Consider the following 12,189-nt stretch of genomic DNA (forward strand, 5'->3'; position numbering starts at 1 on the left):
GTCTTTTGCCTTCGTAATAAAAGATTTGGGGATTCTGCTTAATGATTGTGTTTTCTGACTAAATGAATTCACGTAACTTAATAAAGAAAGCACAGGCTGCAGGCAGTATTGGTCTTTATTAATGCCAGATGAGCTAGTTTGTAGAATATCCCATCTCACAGTTTATTTTAGATACAAGAACCCATATCCTTATCCCATGCTCAGTGGACAAGATGACATGGGGCGTTAAGCAATTCGTCATCATATCTCAGATATCCAACAAATAATTAAATCCATTATGATGCGGTTAATTTTACTCATGTAGGCACAGCACAAGGTGTCTGTTGGGGAATATACTCCTAAGACAGAGGGTAGTCAGTTTAGTTGACAGGCTGACAGGAAAGTGCCTGCTTCCTAGGTCAGAATTGACATAAAATAATGGCAAATCCATGGTTGGGGCCATCAGATTTTATGGAAGAGTTTTAAGTCCAAGTCCTGGAGCTGGAAACTAAAATTGACGGAGTTCAGTTTTTGCAGTTAGTGTCTGAAAGAAAGTAATGCCAAAAGCAAGTAGGGCAAGCAATTTATTATTTTCCCCATGTTTTCAAGGAAAAAAAAAAGATATAGCTAAGTAAAAGGAATTTCCTTTCACAGTTACTCTGTATGTTCACTTACTGTCAGTGAAATAAAGCTGCTTAACAATTTATATCTGGTCTTGTCTTCCTAAATATTTCTAAATCCATCTTCACAAAGATCGGGCTAGTGCATATGAGGGCACATTCAAATGTCACAGACCCAGTTCAAATTACAGGGGGATCCATAGTGTTATCCTATTGTATTATTAGATTTTAGGCAGTGTGGACATTGTCCTCAATACTAGATGTTCAGATTGTTTGCAGAAAACACCTATAACAGACTCAAAACTTGTAACATTAGCCCTTTGTGAGATAAAACCAGTGGAGATCATGAACCAGTGACTGACAAGGGTGAAAATGGTTCTCTGAGCTCAAAAGTTATTAGATTATGGGAAGGGCAGGTATAACTAGAATTAGTGGTGTTGTTGTCATAGCTGCTGTTATTACTGACCTCCGGTTTCTACTTGAATGGTTTCTATTGAACCTTTAAGTTCAAAATTACCTTCACTATCATCAGATGGCAGGCTGTTATCAAAGGAACTGAATAAAATTGAGATTGATCTTTGGGCATTTTGAAAAGATAACAGCATAGTGTGGACAGTGGAATCTATCCTCCTCCAGGTCTTTGAAGAGACCTCTCTTTGCTGAGTAACATTTGCCAGTCCTTTCTCAATTAATTTGCTTCTTTCTCAATTATGAAAAGCTTATGTGTGTGCCCCAAGAGTTAATGGAAGGCTCATTCTTCTTTTTTCCTTCTTTGTTGGCACCTCTGGGTAAGGGTGGTGCTCACTCAGGTGGCAATCCACTTTCTGAGGGACATTGCTGCTAACTTTCCTTCAAGTCACGTGTTTAAAACCGTAGGCAGCACACCCTCGCCTCACAGATCATGGTTACAACTGGTTTGTGTTCTTCGCCAAGTCCTGGGCCTGAATTTTGCGCTTGGCGGGCACGCGCGATCAGCAGGCCCGGGACCAGACGGGAAACGGACCAATGACCACGATCATCCCCCGGCCATGATTTCACACTGGCTGGCCAATTAACGGCCCAGAAACGCACCCTGAGAAAGGCTCAGCACTGCTGCTGGGCAGGCACCGATGTCACCTTGGGTGCTGGTGAGCGCTTCCACTAAGCTCCCTGAAGGCAGACTAATGTAAATAATAAAAGAAAGCACAAAAATGCTGCAAAAATTGTCGGTGCAGCACAATCAAGCACCTGAAAGCGTACCTCATAAAAATACCGTCCCCTGACATTTCTATTTATTTTATATCCCAATGGGGGATTTCATCCCGCCCTTGGATGAGATTTCATCATAAATGTAAAGGCCGCCTGGCCAATTGTCCCATTCGCCAACTGTAAGGTTGGACGGGCCACGAGAAAACGCTTACAGTTGGACTGTTAATGAGCTTAATTGCCGGCTTAATTGTCAGTGGGCGCTCTCCGGACTGCTGCACACGCTTCCACTGAGCGAAATATCGCGCAAGTGTGCAATGATGTCGGGACGCTCACCCGGCGTCATCTCGTGCGATTTTATGCCTGTTCGGGTCGGGTGCATGCCCACCCACGGGACTTAAAATTCTGGCCTTGATAAAGAAAAGAATTACCATTCTGACAATATATGAAACAATAAAGCATTCACCAGAGATTCCACAACCAATCCAAACAGTCCTGAAAGGGCAACCAAGTCAGCTGGCTTCTGACACCGAACCATTTGCCAATTAATGGAATTAGGACTGATTACTAAACCGCTATTATGAAAAAAAAAAATCAACATAATAATCAGGAAGCATAAGCCAGGTTAGTTGCAAGCTCTTACAAGACCAAACTCTCATAGATTGATCTATTAAAAATTGTGAAAGGTTAACAAGCAAACAAGGGGATGGTGTCACAGAGATGGCAGTTCAAGCTTCAATAATATTTTCCACTTTAGAAACATGTTTATTGCCCATGTGCATCCATTACCTGGTAATATCTGGCCATTTGAAAATATAACATTTTTATTTATACAATTTTTATCTTCTGGTTTTATTTATCATCCACTATTGGTACACACTGAGTAGGTCCACAGGCAACCTGTTAGCAGCCCCTATGTTGTGAGAGGTGGCCGAAAGTTGGTACTATTGATAGAGTTGATCAGTAGACACTTCTTAGGTGGAAAACTTCTAGTTTGTTTACAAAAGTACTTCAGCAGCGACTACATGTGTGCTTTCACTTCAAACTCTATGGCCAGGATTTTCCCCTTGGCGATTTGGGGGCGGGGCCTGCTCACCGAGGGGAAAATGATGCGGGATGATGTCGGGGGGAATCCCCAACGTCATCCTGGTCCATTTAAATTTTTAGGAAGGCGGGCGGACAGCGAAATCAGCTGTCCGCCCGCCGACCTGTCAATGGCCAATTGAGGCCATTGACAGGCTAATTAAAGTAATTAAAGACCTGCCCGTCCAACCTTAAGGCTGGCGGGCAGGCCAGGAGCCCCAGCGGGTTCCAGATTATTCATGAAACTTAATCCACTGGCGGGATGAAGTTTCATGTCCGTTTTGTAAAACATTAATAAAGTTTATGTATTCTTTATTTAGATGTCACATCTCATGTGACATTGTCACATGAGGGGGACATGTTAATCATTTTTTTAATGTTTCTATTTTTAAAGTTTTCCCCACTGTCAGTAATCTCCCTGAGACAGGACTTTGCCTCAGGGAGAAGTGCGCTCTTTCACGCGCATGCGCAAAAGAGCGCACTTTGACAGATGGGGAATCCCTCCCCCCCCGGAACAGGAAGCGCATAGCGCTTCCTATCGGGGATGCTGCTGGGCGGGCCTTAATTGGCCCGCCCACTTAAAATGGCGCCGGGCCCCGTTTCAGTGGTGGGGGTTGGCTGCCAGCCCGCCGCCGAGCTGGTGGGGCCTGCACGCCATCCGAGGGCAAAATTCTGCCCTATCTCTACACTACTAACTAATAACTACAGACTGCTGAGGTAGCCCGCGCTACTCTCCTATTGGGTATTAATGATCATGTGATCTTCCTTAAACATATATTACACATTAGATAAAACCATAATTACCACATTCCTCCCCTTTTACTCGGATATACATTTTATATTTACAAGTACAATTTTCTCAAGACAGCAAAATATTTACACTCGTAAGTAATTTATAAAATCAGTCTTTCTGGGGGTTTCCTTAGGCATATGGAGCGTCTCAACTCTACAACTTCAGATTCTTTGTCAGGAGCCTCCTTTTCCGGAGTTGCCTGAACATCAGGTGCTTCGGTGGGCGCTTGCAGTTCTGTATCCTCTTACAGGAAGATCAGACGTGTCTGTACTAGATGAGTTCTCTCAACAGGAAATGTTGACTTGGTCATGAACACTGATGGAATCAATTCTTGGTGATTTGTTTCTCTCTTCCTTAGATGATCCATATGTCTCTGTATGACTCAGCCTTCCAACTCCACATGGTAAGATAGAGGTCTAGTCGCTGCACTTATTTCACCCGGTAACCATTTTGGTCATTCTCCAAAGTTCTTCACATATACCATCTCTCCCCCAGTAAATTCCCTCTCATGGCTATGCCAGTCGTGTCTAATTTTCTGGCTTCCCTGACCCTTTTCCACCTTCCCCTCTAAATTTGATATTATTAAGCTCAATCTCGTCCTGAGACGGCGTTTCAACAATAACTCCGCAGGTGTGACACCTGTTGTTGTGGGGTGGTCGTATGATGGAAAAGAAAGTGTGCTAGCTTGATTGCTAAGGAGTCTCCAGTTAGCTTCTTCATGCCTGCCTTGAATGTTTGAACCATAGTTTTGGCCAGTCTATTTGAGGAAGGGTGGTGTAGTGAAGTTTTTACATGAGTGATACCGCTGAGGCTGATAAACTGTTGAAACTCAGCATTCATTAATGCCGTGCTGTTATCAGAAATGACTACTTCTGGTAGTCTGTTAATGGCAAAACTTTGAAGTAACTTCTCAATTATGGAAGAAGATGTTGGTGACTTCACCTCATATATGTCCATCCATTTGGAGTGGACATCCACAATGAGTAGAAACATTGTTCCCATGAAAGGTCCCACATGGTCAATGAGTAACCACACCCATGGTCTTCCTGGCCACTCCTAAGGGTGTAATGGAGCTGCTAAAGATAACTTTTCAGTTGCTGACATTGCACACAATTCTTCACTAAACTCATTTCACCATCCATCCCAGGCCACCATAGGTAGCTGCAAGCTATGGTCTTCATTTGAGATATTCCTGGGTGAGAACTGTGTAGTTCCCTAGCCTTCCCTTCCCTTTGGAGGTACTATCAATCATGCTCCCCACAATAAGATGCTATCCTGGCTGGTTATTTCATGTCTCCTGTTAAAGTACGGCTTCATTTTGTCAGATACAGGCTCTTGTGACCAACCATGAAGAACTTATTCTTGTACTTGAGATAGGACTGGGTCCCTACTTGTCCAGTCTCTGATCTGTAGAGCACATACCGCCGAGGAATCTAAAAAGTTTAATAATAAAACAAGTTCATGTGGAACTGGGACGTCCCCATCATTTTTTTTAAAGGCAAATGACTAAGTGCATCGGCGTTTGCAATCTGCCAGGCCTATGTACGAAAGTATACTCGCATGCTGCCAGAATTAAAGCCTTATTTGTGTTTCTGTGTTTTCTTTTTACATGCCTTCTTCTTTCTAGCGCTGACTTTAATCTCGGCCTTCTTTTCAACTTCAGTATTGGCCAGACTTCTCTCAGATGCAAGTTTAACTTGTCTGAGCTCAGTGGCTGAGCCTCCCAAAATTTCATCACCTGTCTGCTTCTTAGAAAATTCTTCAATTTTTGCTTCCAAAGCCTCTTTGACTTCATTTAGCTGATTCTTCAGCTCTTCCATCTCTTTTTTGCATCTGTTTGCTGCCTCCTGGAAAATTGAGTATTGTTATGATTTCTCTACCAACTCATCCTTCAGTTTATTCAGAGAAGTACTGAATTCTTTCTGTTTCTCTTCATACTTTTCCAGAGGTAGAAACTTTGACCTGAGGGAATTTTGTAGTGTGTGAAGGTCTTTCAGCAGGTTTTCTTTTTTCTTTCGAAGGTTGCTCACCTTGTCTCAAACTCTGTCACCATGCAACGCCTCTTCGAGTTCCTTCTGCTGTTCATCCATGTTTTGGCTTAAGACAGCCTACGTTTCTTCAGGTTGTTGAGTCCTTACACAAGCCTTTTCCAAAACAGGAATGCTTCCAGCTTCCTTTTGGAATCTCAGTGGCCACTCAAGGTCAATTTCCCTTAGCCAATTTTAGCCTAGGAGGCTTGGTCCTCTGCCTCTCAGTACCAACGCTGGCAGCTTTACCAATTGGATTCCATAATGGACAATACTCGACTTATGCCTCTGACTTGAATGTCTTCACCCAGGTATGTTTTTAATTGGTCAATTGTTTCTTCTAAATTTAATTGTTGTTCCCCATTATTCACATATGTGAAGGTATGTTCCCCAATTACTGGGTCCACTTCCATTTGAACAGGTCTACCATTCATTCTCACTGTTACAAATATTAGTTCTGTCTTTCCAACCTTCAAATTAACCAATAAATAAATATCTGAATTTGTTGTTTTAGGCTCTTCTACATTGTAGATCTCACTGGGTTTTTTCTTTTGTTTAAAAGTCTGCTTGACTCTTCCCTTGCACTGTTTCATTATTTGTCCATTTCTGTGACAATAAAAACATTTGATTTTTTTAAACAGCTAATCGTTAAAAGACTGCTTGCTTCCACCTCTTTAAATTATTCTTTGATTTTGCTGCTAAGTCATTTTTTTCTCATTTTCCAGCTAGCTTGGGCTGTTTCCTGCTTCTCGGCAGAGCCTTACATTTTTGTGCCCTTTTTGGCTGGAGTTTCCCACCCGATGTGGAGGACGGCGCCATTTTGTGCTCCCTATATGGCTTTTGAATCTCTTGCTGCGCTTTGTATGGCCAGTTCTATCTCTAGCACATTCTTGAAATCCAAATTCGTTTCAGCTAACAGCCTCTTCTGAATCGTGTCCTCATTCACACTGCACACTAAACAATCTCTGAGCATGTCGTTTAGAGATGTACCAAACTCACAATGGTCCGTTAACTGCTTCAAACTTGTCACATAGCATGGCACTGTCTCACTCGGGGCCCTAGTTCTCGAGTTAAACTTGAACCTTTGCATCATTACTGAGGGCTTTGGTTGATAATGACCCTTCATGAGGTCCACCAATTCATCAAAACTTTTCGAATCTGGGGCACTGGGTGCCATCAAACTTTGAATCAAGCCATAGGTTTTATTTCTACATGTAGTTAAGAGGGTTGCTCGCCTCCTCTCTTCCCCCGTAATCTCGTTTGCTTGGAAGATAAACGTAAGGCGTTCTATATAATGAGACCAATCGTCTGCTGCTGGATCGAAAAGATCAATTCTTCTGAATTGCGGCATTTTGAGAGGGAATTACTTCTTTGATTCGAACGGAACTTTTACTTACAATTACTGTGCAAGCTACAGTGCCGATTTCATTTCACTTGATTTCTTATGTTAAACTTGTTTTATCCTCATCACTAGTTTGTTGTGATAGGTGGCCGAGTTGATACTATTGAAAGTTGATCAGTAGACACTTCTTAGGTGGAAAACTTCGAGGGGAAAATTTTCTCCCTGTCGGAGGGGCTGGGCAGGAACGGGCGGGCACAATGTCGATTGGTGCCCGTGATCGGCTGCGCGCTGCTATTTTATGTGGGCAGGTCAATTAAGGCCCGCCCAGTGTGACACACACCTGGAAGCGCAGTGCGCTCCCTGCGTGGGCAGGGGGAATAGGCTGAGTCGGGGCCTCCGCTCTTTCGTGCATGCACGCATAAAAGTGCAGAGATCTCCCGGAGGCACGGAGCTGCCTCACGGAGATTAGTTTGATTATCAAAAGTTTTAATAAAGAAAAAAAAAAATTAGGCTATGTCCCCTCATGTCACAGCGTCACATGAGCTGGGACATGTCAATGAACTTTAATAAAATAATTTATTTGAATTATAAATCCTTCATGAAGCCTCATCCCGCCCGTGGATGAGGTTTCATGATAAATGTGAAGGCCGCCTGGGTTCTTTGCCTGCTCAGTTAATTACTGTAATTAGTTTTAAAATGGCCTTAATAGACCTTTGACAGTTCGGCGGGCACGCCAAACTGAAGATCTGAATGACACGTGGTGATGTCGGGCGCATAGCGAGCGGGACCCGCCCCCACACGCCGACCTGAAGATTCTGGCCCTAGTTTATTTACAAAGGTTCTCAGCAGCAACTATATGTGTGCTTTCACTTCAAACTCTATCTCTGCACTACTAACTACTGACTACTGAGGTAGCCCACACTCCTCTCCTATTGGATATTAAAGATCATGTGATCTTCCTTAACAAGTATTCTTCTAAAAGGTATATCACACATTAGATAAATGTTACCACACCCTATATGCTTTTATTTTTCAAAATGGTGACAAACAATAATCAGGAAACATTAGACAGTTTAGTTGCAAATCTAAGCAAACTAAGAGCGGCATGTGGAGGGGGCATCTTTGTTAAGATAACTCTAACGTGTCAACTTGCCATGTGCAGTCGCATACACAAACCTGTCCACAGATTAAATGCAGTGCCACTACAATATCATAATTGTCAATTTTATGAAATTACCATATGCTGAGGGTGTGTCAGACCAACTGCATGGAGACGAGGGCCATGACTGAGTCAAGTCATGGAGGCAGGAAGAGTTTAAAAAGGTAAGTAAAAATGTTTTTCATAGTCTATAGGGCTTATCTCTTTGAAGTTAAAGATGCAGCAGCCCATCACAGGTCAGGGGAGGAGATAGAATTAAGAATCTTGTCAGTTCAGGGGGCAGAAATGTTTGCTTGGCGGGCAGGCGCGCGCCTGACATGCTCGAGTGTGAAATGACGTGCACTGACATCGGCCGAGCATGTTGACGTCAATGTGCAGTCACGCGATAGTTCGGTCGGCGGGCGCGCACAGGAATCGGCAGCACACCCGCCAACAATTAAAAGGCCTGTTAATGCCATTAAGTAATCAATTAAATTAAAATTTTCGCTGCCCATCCAACCAAACGGTTGGCAGGCAGGCACAAAGGTCAAACGGCCTTTGCATTTTTTGGAAACCTCATCCACAATTGGGGTGTGGTTTTCAAAAGGAAATAAAAGTAAAACTAAACTTTTAATTTTTCATTAATAACGTATCACTGCTCATGTGATAGAGTCGCATGAGGGGACATGTTTTATTACATTTTTATTTTCTTTATTATTTTTATTTAATATCTATTCATCTCCCTGAGGCAGCTCCGTGCCTCAGGGAGATTATGCAGTGCCCACTTGTGCGCATGCGCGAAGTTCGCACTCGGCCCACATGCCCTCCTACCGCCCCCCCCTCCCCCCACCACATAGGCAGCACTCAGCGCTGCTGCTCGCATTTCACATTGGGCGGGCCTTAATTGGCGGTTGGCTTCCCGACCGGCCCTGCCGAGCCTGCTCGCCAAGGCCAAAATTCTGCCCAGGAGGTTGTTACCCTCCTGATATCACATGAGCTTTGAGCAGTGAGGAAGACTATTTGGACTCCACCTGAGCACCAGGAAGGCTGCAGCCAGAAATGGGTGCTGCACCCTCAGAAACTAAGGCCATTGGAGATAAGGAGTAGCAGCCTGCACAGGAAGAGCAGTGCGCTGGGCCTGAGGAGGCCAGAGGAGAGGGATAAGGGGCACAAAGGAGATGGAGACACTACCCTGAGCAAAGGATTTACAGGCAAAGGCAAAGAGGCCAGTAGCTGACTGAGAGCCAGTACTGATAGAGACTGTGATTTTTTTTCTCTAAGCAGATGGTCACAGAATCTGGGCCCTCATCAGTGTGGACCTCTGCGACATCTCACAGGCATCTTCACACCAGTGCATCACCCAGGTGACAGATGCTCTCTTTCCCTGCTGAGTAACACCTCAGGATCATAACTGATGGGACATTGCGGGTTCAGAGAGTGCTGGGTCCGGTGCCTGATGCAAAACCCTCCTGCAAGGGTCTCGGTCATTGTGGTACTCTTCATAACATGGCCCTTCAGAGAGGTGTGGACTTTGAGGATGGTGAGGCCCTGGAAGGGGACAGCTCAGTGGGGAGGAGTAGGAGGTAAGAGAGGAGAAGGAAATGGGAGAAAAGGGAGATGATGCTGAATACAGAGGTGCCTTCCTTCTCCTCCCTCATTGGTGCCAGGCCTCCAGCTCTCCTGTGTTGGAATTTTGATAGGTTTACTAAAATAATAGAATTACTTACCTCCATATGTGTGAGGGATTCATATAGGTAATCCCTCTTAATTTCATATACAGTCTGCATATCTGATATTTCAATCAATTCACCACCTCCTGCAACAAACCAGGCATAATTCTAATTGTATATAATGCAATCAACCCAATTCATCAATGATTTGTAAATAACCCCATCAAAAAAGACTTTTGACCCAAAAGGTAACAGAACTCTTAGTTGGTAAATTAAAAGAAGCTTATTTATAAGGAAAGGTATCAGTACAGGCGGGGGGAAAAAAAGGTACGTTTATCAATCCAAAACACACTTTTACAATTTACATCAGTTGATTAGGCCAAAAAAGTGTAACCCTCAGTACCCCTTCGTTAACAACAATTCTGGCCAGAATATTGTCTCTTCGGGTACCTCTCCTCAGTACATATAGTAGCGAACATTTTATAGGACCTGTTTTATTCCTTTTAGTGAACATCATGCTATGTTAGGTGATGCCACTGGTAGATTATTAAGTGGCTCTAGCTGTTGTTAGGTTAATTTAATTGGTCTTTAATTACATCTTTCAGTGATAACACCTCAGTCAAAAGGATAGTTCATGGAAGACAGTAGCTCTTGACTTATTAATCTTGATCAGATTGTGAACAATGAGCCTTATTCTTGAGCCAGACCTCGGCAGACCATGATGCCCTGTGGCTTATCAAAAGTTGGAAAGATTCCTTTGTCTGAACAGTTTCTGCTCGCTCTGCATTTTCTAGAAACATTTAAGCTTGTGCAGCATTAATTTAAAAATAAAAATCCAGCCGTTCCGGTATATTTAGCAATTACATTGATTCACTTATTATAACTTAATCACGGTAAATTTCTTAAAGAGATCATCTGTTTCCTGACCGGCTTCAAATACAAAATCAATATACTGTAGTAGTTCATGAAAAAGCAGAGTGTGAAATGGCTGCAGGAAGCCACATGGTGGAGTTAAAATGGTTTCCTGGACCTTGTTACTTATATCAGTGAATATAAAATTAAACTAGTCTAAAAAAGGTCTAGTTTCTCCTTAAAAAATCACGATCCAAGATAACTTGCACCTGTGCCATCCAGGGCCCCAGTGGTGCCGGGGCAGACTTTGGCACAAACTCTCCCGGGACAACCAGCAGCCTCAATTAAGGTTTATAACCCTGGAGGGCTCATCTCCAGGAAAAACTGAAAATCAGTCAGTTTCCCACTGAAAAGTTGTTCCTGACACTAAAACAGACCCAATTCCTGTTTCCCATCTCCAAGGGTAAAATCAGCCCTTCAGCCTAGTTTTTCTGACCAATTTATGGCCAATGTTGTACTATATAGTAGTGGGCTGTATTTAATATTAATATTCAATATAAAGTGGAGCATGCCATTTTGTCCTTGTGTAAGATCTGGGTTAGTCTATATTTAGAATATTGCACCCTGCTTTGGTTTTCTTATATAATGGGCAACATAAAGGCTATGGAAATGGTTCAGGGGAAGGCCATGACAATGATTCCCAGATTACAGAACCTTGGTTAGCAAGGATTAAAAAGCTGGGTTTATTCATTTGAGATGTATAGACTTCAGGGTGATTTGATTGAAGTATATAAAACAGTTGAGGGACTATATTGCACTCCTATGAATAGATTGGCAAAGCCCTAGATTTATGTGTATGCCATTACATAAAGGTAGACTAGGTTGTGGTTCTTCTTTTCTCAGAGGATAGCAGGCCTTTGGAACAAGTTGTCAATTCATAACGTGAGTGCTGATTGTCTGCAAACCTTAAAAAGAGAGCTGGGCAGAGTTCACATTATTTATTACTTGATATTTCACTTATCTTTTATAAGTATGGTCAGAGTAGTCTCCTGGATTAGTTTCTGACCATCTCAGAGAGCCAGAGAGGAATTTTACAGGAGTTTTTTTTTCCCACTATTTGTTCTGGATTTTTATCTCAGGGAATTATGTGGTTGCTGATGTGTAGTGGATGTCTAATCATAATGCTTCGAGTTTTCTGATCAGGTGGATCAGACTTGATGATCATTTGCTCTCTGTTATTTGTGTATTTTCATATGAAAACATTGTGGTACTTGGTGAATAAAAATCAAAATTAAACATTGAAATTGAATTGTAGAAGATAATGATTCTAAGTAGCTACCAGAAAAAAATCTGATGCGTATTGAATAAAATCTTAATACCTAATAACACATTTCTTTATATCTACACTAAGGCAGCATGTGTTTCCATCTGTGAGGCCATCATTAATTCTATTTCCAACTTTAGTGCTGCTTTTAACATATCTGTCATTATAAACCTAGA

The sequence above is a fragment of the Cetorhinus maximus genome, chromosome 20 (assembly GCF_964194155.1).
Source record: "Cetorhinus maximus chromosome 20, sCetMax3.hap1.1, whole genome shotgun sequence".
Lineage (NCBI taxonomy): Eukaryota > Metazoa > Chordata > Chondrichthyes > Lamniformes > Cetorhinidae > Cetorhinus > Cetorhinus maximus.